The following is a 12,516-nucleotide window of genomic DNA, read 5'->3' as shown; positions in this document are numbered from 1 at the left end:
GGTAACATAAAGCTGCAGGAAAAATACAGAGATGAAAGCAGGGTTGGTGGAAATGAAGCAGAAGAGATCACACAGGTGCCTGGATGCTTGACAATGTACCTGTGACCAAAGGTTCCAGGTTATTCCCTACGTCATACTATGAGTTTGAACCCTGGCTCTATGGTACAGTGAGCAAGGAACCATACACTTTTTTACAGTTCTGTTTTTTCATCTAAAATACACACAGTGCTAACGTGCGGATGAATAACAAAAACATGAAGGAAACACACAGTGCCTGATACACAGAGCAAATTATTATTGCATCCTTTCTTATCAAGAACGGTGGAATCGATTCATCTTTCAAGGTCTAGCTTGTGAGCCTAACTTAAGGATTTCTCCACCATCCTTCCACCTATAAAGAGTGCATCTATTTTATGCTCCCATGAACCTCTTCGCATTGTACAGTTATCACAGGATGGCTTGCGGTAAACCTGACAGTCCCAACATGCACTTGAACATACACACACGTGCGCAAAGCACAAACACAGATACACATGCCAGCAAATTACATCAAACAGTATGTCTATTTGTTTCTGTGTTGATAAACTTGCTATCTTGGGTAAGCATGGCACACAACTCAAGAACTGTTGGATGAGCAAGCTCTTTGGAATAACATGCTGGCTCCCATCACCTCCGGTCGGTTCCAGTCTTAACAGAGCTTTGCCAATGACTCTGTCGTCTACACCACGGGAATCCCCGTGTCTGCCGGGTGGCCCACCCAGAGGACTCGCCGCTGCTAAACCAAACGGACTATCCTATGGTGAAACCTTGGAAAGCCACACATTTTATTCTCTTACATTTAAGAAAATAAGTTAGGAAATGGAAAGCTCTTTATTCTCAATAAAAGCATCTCTTCTTGATTCCAGGCAAAGTTATATTATTCATGGCCCAAGTTGGAAGTGAGAGAACTAAATTCAGATAACCCTGAAGTGATACTGTCAATGATAAAACATATTCATGTGAAGGCTGATAAGGAGCTGGACACTCAAACACAATGGATACTTTGTGGATACTTTTGTTGCTCCTGCTGCAGTTTATACAAGAGAAGAGCTTCCATATTTATTAACTCTCTAGGGCTAATCTGGATTCTTCTCTTTGTTTTGCTGAAATACATAACGTTCCAGCAACAGTATCTGTTTCTAAGAGCTTAAGGTCCTGAAGTAGATCATCTATAATAGCGTAGCAAATTGCCCCAGAATTTAGTGACTTAAACAACAAGCATCCACCACCTCACAGGCTGGCTGAGGGTCAGGACTCCGTGGGCAGCTAACCAGGTGGTACTGGCTCCAAAGCTCCACAGAGTTGCTGCAAAGCCATCAGCTGAGTGCAGTGCAGCGGGAGCACCCTCCACACTCACCCTCGTGGCGGTTGGCAGATCTAAGCTCCTCAATGGACCGTGTGGCTGGAGGCTTCGGTTCCTTGCCAGGTGGCTCTCCACAGAGATATACTCAACGTGGGGGCTGATTTACCCCAGAGGGCAAGATGGAAGAGAGAGGGAGAGCGGGCAACAGGAGGGAAGCCACAGTCTTTTCACAACCTCATCTTGGAAGTGACACTGCATCACTTCTTCCATATTCTAGTTCTTCAAAGCAAGCCAGTAAGTCCCACCCACACTCATCAGGGGATGACACTACTCGAGGAATGAGCACCAGGAGGGGAAAATCACTGGGGCCACCTTAAAGGCTCCAACTAACAGGTCATAAAGGCCCCTGGAAAAGGGAAGAGAGTGGGGGTCTCTGAGCAACCACTGAGAAAAGGCTGGGTGTTTCTTGGAATCATAGGATCTCCAAGAGCTGAGTAGAGCCATATAGATTACCTGGGCTAATATTTTCCAAAGTGTGGCTCATAATCCACGAGTGGATCATGAAATCAACCCAGTGTGCTCTGGCCAGCATTTTTATTTAAAAAAAAAAAAGAAGAAGAAGAGAATGGAAGAGAAAATATCACTATGCCATGCCCAGGATAAGGTAAATACTGTTTGTGTATGTGTGTACTGAGTCACAGGCAAAGCATCTAGAAATCACTGATGTTCTAGGTGAGCCACCCATTTGGTGCCTGCCTCTGCACCATCTGATGACCAGACCTTCACTTAAACAATAGAGTAACTGTAAATTTACTACTTCTGCACCTCTTAACCACTAAAAGTTCTTGTGTTTATGGTCCCCCAATACATTTCCCTGTTACTTCTACTTACAGGACCAAGTTCTAGTCTTTGAAGTCATATTGAACTTTTTATTTTCCTTTGGGGGAAAAAAAAGTGGACTTTTTATGCCCTCCCATTCTCATCTTGTTAAACATACATATATTAATTGTCCTGACATGGTTCCTTTTTTTGTGTAGGAGAGTTTGCTTGTTTGTTGGTTGTTCTGGGTACCTCTGAAGAACTGGCTGCTTGGAAGGGAGCTGAATTTCACATATAATTGATTCTAAAATTCTCCCATCCCTTCCTTGAAAATCAGGGCTCTTGAAGCTATCCCTCCTAACCCTAAGAATATATGGCATTTAAATCTTTATCCCAGATTATTGCCATTGAGCACAGCACTGCCAACTCACGACAATTGAGGCTGCGCTTCAAAAGTTAACTATTCCAAAACCAAAGGAGACGAGAATTTGGATGTGAAGGACGAGCAGATTCTGGAAGCATTTTCACCCAAAAAGCAGTCTCACAATGTGGAAAGAGCAGGACTCACAACCTCATGATCGGGAGTCATAAGAAAATCCAACTCGTACAAGCAGGAACTGCAGGGAGTTCTGGCCGAACGACTCAGGGAGACCCAGAGCAGAGTGACCAATGCAACACAGCAAGTGGACGATTTAAACAAATGAGACCCGGTCATTAGAAACCAAAATAAAAATGCACCTAATAGCAATACCATAATTGAATGGCCAACCCGACACTGTCAATAGAGGAGAGTATAAGAGATCAGATTAGGTCCCTGTGGTAACTAATCTACTTGAGAAAAATACCAATTTATATATATATTTAAAAATCCTGTATCCAGTTTAAAATTCTGTTCAATTAACAAGGAAATGCACGAAGACCCACCGTAGGAAGGATGCTGGATGGTGAAAGTGTATCTCTGCATGAAAAAGAAGAAACACCCACCATTAGCAAATTCACAGGGATGCAGGAGGCATTCTATAAGAATGTTCTCGCCTGTTTTCACTGTTACTCGCTGCCTAGGGGCCCGGGTTTCTCAACCTTTTTGCTTTCATTACCGGCCCTCAAAAAGGAGCCCTTTTAGACATTTGTTTCCTAGTTACGTTCTAGTGAAATTTTTAAGCCGCCAGTATCCTGTATATCTGTTTAAGGACTGGATGCATATCTATGTTTTCTATATTAACAAAGTAGGATTCCTTTCACCCCTCTGGGGGCAAACTTATCCCCATCTAGAAGGCATGCTCTGAATCCCCAGGACCATAAATGGCCAAGTACTCAGATACAAAGCAGACACTCCAGCTCAGTCATGAATTTTATGACTTGAATAAGATAAATAACATTTACCTTTCATTAGCAGAAGCGTAACATAATAACTCTATTAAATATGTCTTGAGCCATAATATGACCTATCAATTCAGGAACTTCCACTCAATCTTTCTTCCAGATGCTGAGAGAACCGCAGTGAGCAAAACAGTTCAAGCTGTTATGTGGATGCACTTCCATTCTGGGGTAGGGAAGAGGGGCAGTCAGACCATGATAAATGCTAAAAAGGGGGAAAAACAAACCCTCTGGGACGGGGCAGATCGTATACGTGTACACAGGGAGGTAGGTCTCACTGATAGGATGCTATTTTGGCAGAGACTTAAAAGAAGTGAGAGTCATCTGTGCAATTGTCAGGGAGGGGGAAGTGTTCCAGGCTGAAAATACAGCCCGTGCAAAGGCCCTGGGTGGAAATGAACTTGGCTCATCTAGGAATGGTAAGAAGACAGGCCAAACCAAAAAAAGAAGAGTCACATATGAATGACTCAGAGAAGATACGTCAGAAAGGAAGTGGGTTGTAGGGTATGCATGTGTGGATTATTAAAGAGTACACAGAAAGACACTGTTGAACTGGGTGCCTCAGAATTTTCAGGCAAAGTATTAAACATGCAAATTGAAAAATAAGCCTGCTTGTAAACAAGTCTCTAAATGAAGAGCATTAAGTTCACAGTAGCCTGGGGGTAAGTTTTCAAAGCTAAGAAGCGTACACGTCACCTTGCTTCAAAACCTAGCTGCAATTCTTTCCTTTGTCTGCAAGGACATTATTTTTGCTCAGTCAGGTGAAATAAATCCGAAGTTTAAAACTGAATGCTATCACAACACTGCAAACGTAAGGTTCCTGAGAGAACCTGAAAGCCAAACAGCCCATCTCACCGCCTCAACCACCACGGGAAACAGACCAGCTGGTTACTTGCCCTTGCCCTTAGGTGAAACAAACATTCTCCAGGAGGGTAAACTTGTTTCTGGATATCTTAAGGTATCAAGAGTTACAGGTATCTGGTTTGGGTATGTCCTGGAGGTTTTTTTATTTTAGTTTCTTTTGGGTTTTTTTTTTTATTTTTAAATCTTCTTGTGACATTCAAACCAAATGAATTAAACTAGGTGTAACCAAAAACAAAGCATGATCGACAACCCCAAACTGGAAAGATGAACTGCCCTCATTACTTCAAAATGCTGTCAGACTTGCCAGGAAATTTAAATTCACTGAACTTATTTTCCTTTCCCATCAAACTTGTTGTCTGTCAGTACAGCTGCTGACTCAAACATTAATTAATGACTCACTTTTACCTAGTTCTTCCTCAAAGAACTCAAATAGTTGTATTAAGTATTCTCTAATATCTTGCCCCATTGTACAAATGAAACAAAACTGATGCGCCAGAGAGTCACAGCCATTTGTCCCCCAAGCCAATCAATCAAGAGAAAATCAAGGCAGAAACACTGCTTCACAATGTTGGAAGAAATGAGCTTATTTTTTAAAACCTACTTTTCTTCCGTTTTTCCTGGAGAATCACTCAAGCATCTTCTTATCAAAGGAACCATTTCACTATAAGATCAGAGAAACTATTCTAGAAGTCGCATTTGCTGACAGCTTACCATGTGTCAGGTCCCATAACTATTTATGGGATTTCTTTTATTCTTACTACCCTTCTGAGACATGAGTAATACTATCCCAATTTTCAGGTTAAAAAAGCAAAGTTTACTGTGTCTAACCACAGGTAGAGTCAGTCTTCTAGAGGCTGAAGCAGGGATTCGGCACCTGGACTTCCTGATTTCCAAAATCCACCTCCTCTACTGTACCATGTCAGTTCCAAATACTGTTCTTTTTCTGCAGATTAAAATTACTCATTTTATATATAGCGACTGCCCTATTATTAAAGAGTCCGAAATTCCCAATTGAGAGGACAAGAGATCTTCTGAGTACCAGGGTCTCCACTGGTCTGAACGGTAAAGAGAATTAAATACATCATCTAAAAAAAAACATCCTTATCCAAAATTTCACTGAATGCTACTCTCTGTAACTGACTTCCCTCAGGACACAGCATGTGCTCTTTTTAATTAATAATAGGACAAGTTTGATTACAGGATTGCTTGTATATAAAATACATTAACAATCCTTCTGGAAGGGAACAGAACAGAAGCTCTCATTTAAAAAGGGAAATGTGTATTTCTCCTTGAAATATGCATAGCTTCACTTGAGCCCTGATGAACACTGTTTAACAGTGGTTTGGGGTAGGACAATGGCAAGGATGGACTGTCCAATCTCAGGAACACAAGGGGGATATTTGCCAAATCATTAAGTTCGCTTGAGTGTAGTAGATGATCCCTCTTTCTTTGACTCCTTTGTTTGCAACAGCATTTGTATAGTTCTGGGGATAATTACAATATTCTACCTTCTACATTTCATGACTTTTGTCCACTGCCAAAGACATCACTTTAAGAGTGACCTGCTGACAATAAGCCTGTACCACTCATCTGGGATGCCTCGTACCACTCAGGACTGAGCTATGACAATGAAAACTAGCACTGCTTACGTTTGTAATGCATTTTTTTAATGTAACCTGAACTCATTATTATAATAATTAATAATAAAATCCATGCAATGCCAATCAAAATTCCGGTGGAGTTTTGGGGAGAACTTGACAAACTGGCCTACAAGTCTATGTGGAAGGTCCAAGAATTACGAGCAGGTAGGCCAGTACTTCTCAAACGCTTTCATATCATAGTAACATGGAAAATGATCACATTTGCACCCACAATGTAGCAAAGGAGCACATTCCAGCTGGAAGTGATCAGCCCCAAATAATGACTGGCCTATACTCACCTCAGCACTCCCAAAAGCTGACAGGCCCATTATGTTTCCTGGCAAGTCTGTAGTAACCCATTTGACAACAATGAGAGGATGCTGCCTGGGGCACTTCTGAAGAAGAAAAATAAGGGAGCATGGCATGAAGGACTTCTTGTATCAAGAAACAGGAATGAAGGCATGTGGATTGGTATAGGGAAAGGAAAACAGGTGAATGGCACAGAAGTGAGACCCTAAAACCACCCCTCCACATGAGGGGAAACTATTGATGATACAGATGGCAAGACAAGCCTGTGGAGAGAGAGAGTTCCTTCATCAATGGTCCTGAGAACCAGGCTAATGTCATCATGGGAAGAGATAACATCAAAAAACCTACCTCAAACCCGTAAGATATCAATTCCAGAGGGATTGAAGGCCAAAATTTAATCCTTTAGAAATTCCAGAAGAAATGTGTGTGATAGTTAGATTCAGTTGTCAACTTGGCCAGGTGAAGTCACCTAGTTCTGTTGTTGTGGACATGAGCCAATGGTACGTGAACCTCATCTGTCGTTGATTACATCTGCAGTCGGCTAGGAGGTGTGCCTGCTGCAATGAATGATGTTTGACTCAATTGGCTGGTGCTTCAATGAGAGAGCTCAACGCAGCACAGCCCAAGCAGCTCAGCATACCTCATCTCAGCACTCACAGCTCAGCCCTGGCCTTTGGAGAGGCATAAAGAAATCACCCCAGGGAAAGCTGTTGGAACCCAGAGGCCTGGAGAGAAGGCCAGCAGAGATCACCCTGTGCCTTCCCTTGTAAGGAAGAACCTCAGTTGATAGTTAGCTGCCTTTCCTCTGAAGAACTAATGAAATAAATCCCCTTTTATTAAAAGCCAGTCTGTCTCTGGTGTGTTGCATTCTGGCAGCTAGCAAACTAGAACAATGTGCAAGAAGAATTTTATGAGCATGGAATAGAGAGAGAATGCTTATGGAAGACATAAAAAAAAAGCCTAGAGAGCCAAGGAAAGCTCTGATGAAACAGACCACACCAGTGGGGGTGGGGGGGGTGGGAGGGGAAGTAGGCAGAGAATGAGCAAAGAAACCCTAATGGCCAACAAACACAGGAAGAGACACAAAACCCTACTTATCATCAGGAAAGTACAGTTAAAACAAAAACAAGATAGCATTTCACCTTGAGCACAACAAAAATTAAGTGTTGACAAGTTATGGGAAAGCTAGAACTTTCCTTTGCTGCTCAGAGTCAACCACCAAGGAAGACAAATTGTTATTATCATCAGAGATTATGTCCCCTGTGGAAATCAGAACGCTCACCAGAGAATATTCTCTGCACACTCTCACTAAAAGTAAAAACTGGGGAAGAACAAATGTCTCCCATGAAGAAAACTGTGGTATAAGCCTAGGCAGCAAATTGAACAATTAATTGTATTAATGCCATTTATATTAAGAAAACATACAAAAACCCATGCTATGTCTTATTTATGGAGAAATATATGTGCAATATAAAATACGTGTGGGAAAAAATGAACCCCAAATTCAGGATGGTGATTATCACTGCGGGTACTGAGAAAGGGAACAGACATGCATGGTTTCCAACTACATTATTTTTTAAATATGAAGCAAGGATGTCAAAAATGTTAGAATTTGATAGATCCAGTGCATGAGGGCCAGATGGGGATTTTTATTTTTTTCTCTGTATTTTATCAGTACATTTGATATGTCTGAAAAACTTTCCTAATGAAAGTATAAATTCATGACAAATTCCTTAAACGTTGTATACAGTGGAGTTAATCAAAGAAGCAAACAAAGAACTTTGCATTGGAATGCAGCTTATTTTTTAGCCTCCCCCTGTTGCTTCCTATGAAACGGAGCTCAAAGGATATTAAGGAATGATGAGAAAGAAAGAATGAAAGAAAGGATAAAAGACAAACAAAGATGGGTTCAGGGGGGTCTAAAGCTCAGCGATAACAGACCAGAGACATCAGACAACTTTATTCTTAACTGGTTCCTGTTTATATACTGCAGGGTTCACGTGACAAAGAGTATGTACGCACCTGGTGAGAATACAGAGTGCTTACTTAAGATGACCACAAAGAATCTGTGGCTAAGAAAAAACAAACTTTCTCTCTTTCCCCCAGACTGTTCTCCATTAAGCAAATTACTATCTCCTCAATTTCTTGCCGATACTTTGACGCCAGCTGCTCCCAACAAATTCTGCAGGTCTTGTTTAAACCCTTGGCGCCCACATCCCCCCACCCCCCCAAAAAAGTGTGTGTGTGCATGCATGTGCACACTGCACTCTCCTAAAAATCCATCAAGTAGAGACTAGTTACACCACTGTAGCTACATACAATGGAATTCCATGCGGCTATCTAACACACTATCCATGTCTATTTATTGCCAACTCTGATATTCATGAAAAAGTGTTAAAAAGCACAGCAGTAAACAGCAGCTACGGCAGGAAGGTCTCCACGGATGACTGGTACAGCTGGGTGAATGTGAGTGTGTGAGGAAGTGTGGTCAGAGCATTGCACAGAGAGCTGGCTGGAAAGATGATCCCCAAATTCTAATGGTGCAGATCCTATAGGGTGAACTGATGGAATGTTCACCCTATAAGGAAGGAAGGAAGCATTATAGTAATTTTGCACTAAAATCTAGACCTCTTTTTGAGTGTGTGGAAAAAGTTTTCTCTATAGCATATGCAGCTGATTAGAAAATACAGGTTTTCAAAACATTACAGCTGAATAACAGAGTGATGATGAAAAATAGCAATGGAATAAGGACATTGAGAGGTGACTGGAGAGGGGGCAGACAAGAGTGAAAAATAAAGAACCAATGGGGGTAGCAGACAAGAACTCCTGGTGTCTACAGCTTGAGCTCAAATTCCAAGAGAAGACGGGTTTTCTGAGCTACATCTCATCAATCTCGAGGTCATTCAATGGCAGGAACGGCCACAGACCCTGAAATAACTTCCTACGGACATGCTTACTTTGCCAACTCAAAGGAACGATAGTAAAGATGGAGGATGCATGAAATAATGAAGTTGTACTTAGAGATGTATAAAATCTCACACACCCTCAAGGTATGGGTGCTACTAATTGTTGCTTAACAATCCCCTCTGCCTAGCAGCACCCATTTTCCACGTGAACATTTTGTAGTGTTCCTTTTACTACCTGGAAATGAAGTTCCCAAGAAACAAAACAGACCTTCTGTGCCCATCTGAATCTGTTGTGGACCCCAGAAAAGCCATGTCCTTTAATTCTCATTCAATATTGTTGGGTGGGAGCCTTTTGATTGTGTCCATACAGATGTGACCCACCCATCTAACTTTTGATTAGATCGTTTCCACGGAAATGTTTCTCCACCCATTCAAGGTGGTGTTGCTTAGTGGAGCCTTTAAGAGGGAACCACTTTAAGAGGGAAAAAGCTTTAAAGCCGCCAGGACCACAGAGCCAACAGAAGAGACAGAACCCCTGGGAAGGCACTGAAGAGAAAGCTAGCAGATCTCACCATGTGCCCTCCCAGCTGGGAAAGGAACCCCAAACTTCATCCACCTTTCTTGAGTGACAGTGACCTCTTGTAGGTGACTTAATTTGGACATTTTCACAGCCTTAGAATTGTCAACTTGCAACTTAATAAATTCCTCTTTTAAAAAGATGTTCCATTTCTGGTATATTGCATTCCAGGTAGTTACATTCCTGGGAAATTCTATCTTTAAACTGCAAAAACTATTTCAAAAAAATAAAATAAAAAAGTCAGCATTGTGGTTAGGCTCTAGCCTCAGGTTAATTACATCGAGCTTTTTCAACTTTGTCTAGCAGGACTTGGGCCCAAGATAACGTGGGACAACTCTCCATTATAAAGGGACCGTCCCATGTGCTGCAAGGCATTTGGCATCCTTTGACTCTGCCCACAAAATGCCAGCAGCACTTTCCCATCATTGTCATACCCAACTGCTCCTACACTGCACCGGGCTGCCCTTGGGAATCACTGGTCCATCTTCTTGCATGGCTCGGGCTCTGAATTTCTCTGTGAAACCAGCTCGGGCAGCCACGGTGTTGAAAATCCAGATTGCTTCCCATATCCCATGTAAATATTACTAGCAGTATGAATGCTAATAATAGCCATTTACATTGTCTTGAAATAAATCTTCCTTTGAATCATACAGACAATTGCATTTACCCTTTAATTTTCTAAGCACTGCATAGCAGTTTAATTGTATGGCTCTGATTAGCCTCGACTTTGAATTGTGTGGTTTAATTCCTAGAAAGTGCACTGGAAAACAAAAATTTTGTATCTCTGGTTCTTTATGGTCACTTTAAGTCACGCCTTTGTTTTTTGAGCCTAATGTAACCTCTCTCTCTCTCTCTCTCTCTCTCTCTCTCTCTTTCTCTCTCTCTCTCTCTCTCTGTCTTCCAAGGGTACCCTTAAAACCAAACCAATTTTTCTTTTTGTTGGTGATGATGTTGGCAGGGGTGTGGGGTGAGGGGGTGTGGAGTAATACTAATTTCAACATGCAGATCTTTGGGCAATATTTTGGGAAAGCAGCTATATAAGTAAGACAGCCTCGGGTACAGAGCTGTACCCTGCTAAGTATCATTAGAGAAGCATCCGCCTCACCCAGGTCCTTCACCCCAGGGAGCTTTACCAAAGTTCTTCACTTCTTTTACTCTGGGCCATCAGCTACCAGGGAAAAGACAGTTTTTGCTTGCAAAGAGGTGTTCTTATGTCTCTCTTTCACCAACAAAAGTTCATTGGACTATCTCTTTAATTTTACTTTTTTAAATTATTATACAGTAAAACGGACTTTTAGCAGGTATACAGGTCTATGAATTCTAACATGGACAGATTCAGGTAACCACTGGCACCATCAGAATACAGAACAAATCCAGCACCCAGGCCCCGCCCCCCAAAAAAGCATAGTCACATCCTCCCTCCTCAGCTCGTAATCTTTTGAGAATAAAAAAAAACTCAGCATAACACCTCTGATATTCTTCCAGGTTGTTGCATGCGACAATAGTCTGTTCTATTTTACTGCTGAGTAATACTCCATCCACTATACGGGTATACCAGAGTTGGTTTATGTATTCAATAACTGAAGGACATCAGGGCCATTTTCCCGTTTGGAGAAATTATGAATAGGGTCATTATAAACATTTTCATGCAGGATTTGGTGTGAAAATAAATTTACATTTCTCCAGGCTAAATACCCAGGAGGGTAACTGCTGGGTCACAAGGTGAGTATATGTTTAAGCTTATAAGAAACAGCCAAATTGTTTTTTAGAGAGGACTTCCCACATTATGTTCCCACCAGCAATGTAGGGGAATTCCAGGTGCTCCAAACGCACATCATCACCTGGTATTGTCAGTACTCTTTCATTTAAGTAATTCTAATAGGTTTGTAGTAATTTTTCATTGTGGTTTTAATTTGCATTTCTCTCGTGGCTAACTGTATTGAACATCTTTTCATGTGCTTATTGGTCATCCATGTCCTCCTTGGTGAAGTGTCTATTCAAATCTTTTGTCCATTTTATAACTGGATTATTTGTTTTCTGTCTGTTGAGTTTTGAAAGTTCTTTGTAGGTTCTGGATACAAATCCGTGGTCAGATACGTGATTTGCAAATATTTTCTCTTGGTCTGTAACTTATCTTTTCATTCTCATCACCGTGTCTTTCACATAGCAAAAGTCTCCAATTTTCAAGTCCAATTTATCACAGCCAAAATGTTTATGTCTCATTTCTACAAACTCTTTGTGCAACCCCAGATTACAAGATTTTTTCCTGTGTGGTCTCCTAAAATTACTGTAACTCTTACCATTTTACACTTTACATTTAGGCCTCTGATCAGTTTTGAGGTAAGTTTTCTACAATGTCTGAGGTTGGCCTCCAATTTCATTCCTTTGCATATGGCTGTCACACTGTAAGATTCTGAATAAAACAATTTCCTCTTTGATAAATTAAGTGCCTGAAATCCTAAATGTCCCAGATGGGATTCAATTTCTGAGAACATCCTTTCTGTTATAATTAAAATACCAACGTTCTCTGCTTAAAGAAACATTTGTATCTAAAATTTGTTTGAAAGTTCCTTTCTTTCTTAAAAACCAGTGACTGCAAAGAATTTAAATTTGCCACATTTAAAACACTCCATAATTTCTTCTGTGTATCTTGTCTGATGACTTAAACTCAGGCATAACTTC

General features: G+C 41.2%; 1 protein-coding gene across 9 annotated transcripts in view; it reads right to left on the bottom strand.

The window, feature by feature from the left end:
* Positions 1–12,516, bottom strand: part of SFMBT2 (Scm like with four mbt domains 2) — a 260,454-nt gene that overhangs the window by 173,892 nt on the left and 74,046 nt on the right. Inside the window, exon 1 of one of the 9 annotated variants that reach the window (XM_077169473.1) lies at positions 1,397–7,315. The exons of the other annotated variants lie outside the window; for them this stretch is intronic. The gene's annotated coding sequence lies outside the window, so the exon portion shown is untranslated. Of the gene's footprint in view, positions 1–1,396; positions 7,316–12,516 lie in introns of those variants that run through there. 9 annotated transcript variants of the gene reach the window in all.

The sequence above is a fragment of the Tamandua tetradactyla genome, chromosome 7 (assembly GCF_023851605.1).
Source record: "Tamandua tetradactyla isolate mTamTet1 chromosome 7, mTamTet1.pri, whole genome shotgun sequence".
Lineage (NCBI taxonomy): Eukaryota > Metazoa > Chordata > Mammalia > Pilosa > Myrmecophagidae > Tamandua > Tamandua tetradactyla.
The sequence above is the reverse complement of the archived record's forward strand: the minus strand, read 5'-3'. Positions and strand labels throughout refer to the sequence as shown.